The sequence below is a fragment of the Aristolochia californica genome, unplaced genomic scaffold (assembly GCF_029961685.1).
Source record: "Aristolochia californica isolate CCGP_79_NKW_82.1479 unplaced genomic scaffold, dmAriCali1.0.hap1 SCAF_5, whole genome shotgun sequence".
NCBI classification, from domain to species: domain Eukaryota; kingdom Viridiplantae; phylum Streptophyta; class Magnoliopsida; order Piperales; family Aristolochiaceae; genus Aristolochia; species Aristolochia californica.
The window spans coordinates 5639696-5642669 of NW_027182214.1; positions in this window are offsets into that span (position 1 = coordinate 5639696).

A 2974-nucleotide genomic window follows, 5' to 3' on the forward strand; every position below is an offset into this window, starting at 1 on the left:
CAAATCACTGCTCAGAACCTACATCCACTGACTTCATCAAAGAACATAAGAAGTGGTTGACTGAAAATGTAAAAATCATCACTTGGATCAACAACTCCGTGGATCCGTCTATCAGTTTGCAACTTTTGAAGTATGAGACTGCAAAAGAAATATGGGACTATTTGGAAACTCTGTATGAACAGACAAACTTTGCCAAAATATATCAGATTGAGAAAGAATTGTTGTCCCCTAAGCAAGGTGATCATACAATTCAAGAATTCTACTCCTTAATGACACCTCTGTGGGATCAACTATATATGATGGATCCACCCTCCTTTCGGAAGCTCCCTGAATATAGCAGAGCATGTGATGATCGCAAGCTTACCGATTTTCTTATGGCTCTTCGCAGTGATTTTGAATTGATAAGAGGATCTATGATCCATAGAGCTCTGCTACCCACCTTGTCTGCAACTGTATCTGAATTGTTGGCTGAAGAAACATGGTTGAGGTCTTTGGGTGGGCTTTCTTCCAGTAAAACATCATCACCTGATATGTCACAGGTACTTGTTTCTGGAACACACTCTCATACTCCTCAGCCATCAGGGGGCATACTTGGTTCTGGAACACACTCTCATACTCATCAGTCATCAGGGAAGCCTAAAGTGCCACTTCCACAAGATGAATGTTCCCACTGTCATGGTAAAGGTCATTGGAAACACCAGTGCCCCTCATTGCAAAGCAACAATAAAAATCAAGGCAATTTCAAACCTACACAACATCATGCCTCTAGTCGTTAACATCAAGGCCATTTCAAATCTGCACCACATCATACATTTAGTTGTCCACCACCACATAGAGGTTTTCGTCCATCTGCTGCCATTGGATCTTTGGATTATTCAGATGCACCTTCTGCACCAGCTCCCCCCAGCATTCTACGCCTGATCTCTCATCATTAGCTGCCGACCTCACTCGCATTCTTGGCAAGTCGTCTGCTCCCAGTACTCAATTTGCATCCCATGCAGGTATGTCTTGTTCGGCTGGCTCCAGTGACACTCACAAATGAATCTTAGATTCTGGAGCGACACACCTTACGACACCCCATTTGTCTCTTTTACATGATTGTGTTAAGCCTTCTCACCCAGTTAACATCCAAGCTGCTAATGGCTCTCCCATGCCACTAGCCTCGGTTGGAACAGTCACTCACCCTACTTGGTCTTTGTCTAATGTTTTCTATGTTCCCCGTCTAGCTGTTAAGCTTTTTTCAATTGGCAAACTTACTGATTTGGGTCTTATCATTACCTTTGCTTCTGATCATTGTCTTATACAGGATCGCAAGTCCGGGAGGCAGATTGGGATAGGCCATAGAAAAGGTGGTCTTTACTTTCTTGATGACTTAAAATTGCTAGTATCTCTACAGGTGTCTAGTTTGTCAGTTCAATCCATGTTGCAAGATTTACTTTCTATAAATAATCATTTTTACTTATGGCATACTCGTTTAGGACATGTTTCTGCTTCTCATTTACAGTTTATGATCACACACAATATGTTGGATTCTACTATTAAATATTCCCCTCTTAGTGATTGTGTTGGTTGTAATCTTGGCAAACAATGCCATTTACCTTTTACATTAAGTCACTCGGTTACTTCTTCTCCTTTTGATCTTGTTCACTCTGATGTTTTGGGCCCTGCACCTGTATCCACTAAAGGTGGGGCTCGCTTTTATGCATAGCTTGTTGATGATTTCACTCGTTTCTCTTGGATATTTCTTATGCATCGAAAATCAGACTTTTATTCTATTTATGTTCAATTTTGTGCTATGGTGCGAACCCATTTTTCCACTCACATTAAAAAATTTCGCTCTGATTCGGGTGGTGAATATATGTCATCTTTATTGAATGATTTTCTGAAGTCTGAGGGCACTATTCATCAGTTGTCTTGTCCTTATACACCTCAACATAATGGTGTTGCAGAACGTAAACATCATAATCTTGTTGAAACCGCTCGCTCTTTACTGCTCCATGCCTCTGTCCCTTCTGAATTTTGGGGGGAAACCCTTCATACTGCCACTTATTTGATTAATCGTATTCCTTCATTTATTTTTGGTAGTATCTCCCCTTTTGAACGGTTGTATGGTGTTCGTCCTACCTATGAGCACTTGCGTGTCTTTGGCTGTGAATGCTTTGTCTTATTACCCCCTTCCTGTTGCACTAAATTGTCTGCCAAATCTGCATTATGTGTGTTTCTTGGTTATGGATTTGGTAAAAAAGGATACCGATGTTACCATCCTGAGTTTAGTAGACTTTTTGATTCTTGCAATGTTAAGTTCTTGGAACAGTTATGTTACTTTCGAATTCCCTTGTCTACTCCTGGTTTGCATGATACAGAAAGAATTGTTACACACTGATCCCTTTGTATCTGATGAGTCCCATGATGACCAGTTAATCACTCACCATCCATCCACTGATTCACCCCTCCATCCGGAGGTTTCCTTTAGTCTGCCTTCACAATAGTCACATGCAGGTACCGACTTATCTTCTCCCATGGCGCCTCTCCCTCTCGACTCTCTAGACTCTGGTGATCCGCATCTTGCCACCCCTCATGTTTCCACTTGTGTCTGACGTCCCCCACCGGTGGTGAGTGAGTTATTTAACATAATTTATCAATATAAATGATAAAAATTACTTAATTTTATAATATCCGTATTTTTAATTTTTTAATAGCTAAATTCTCTCCCACAAATTTGAAATCAAATATATCGTTAAAATCCTTAATTTATTTAAATACAAAAGAGGTTATTTTACATAAAACTATTCTGATAGATTTAATTTTTATAAGAAAAACTCAGATAAATATTAACATTTTTAAACTAATAAAAAATACGTTAAATCAAGATTTTTTTATTTAATTAAATATATAAATTAAGAGTACTGAGAGTTCTTTCTTGCGTACGAAATAGTAAAATCCACCAAAGCACTTTGAATCAAAAGGCATATGC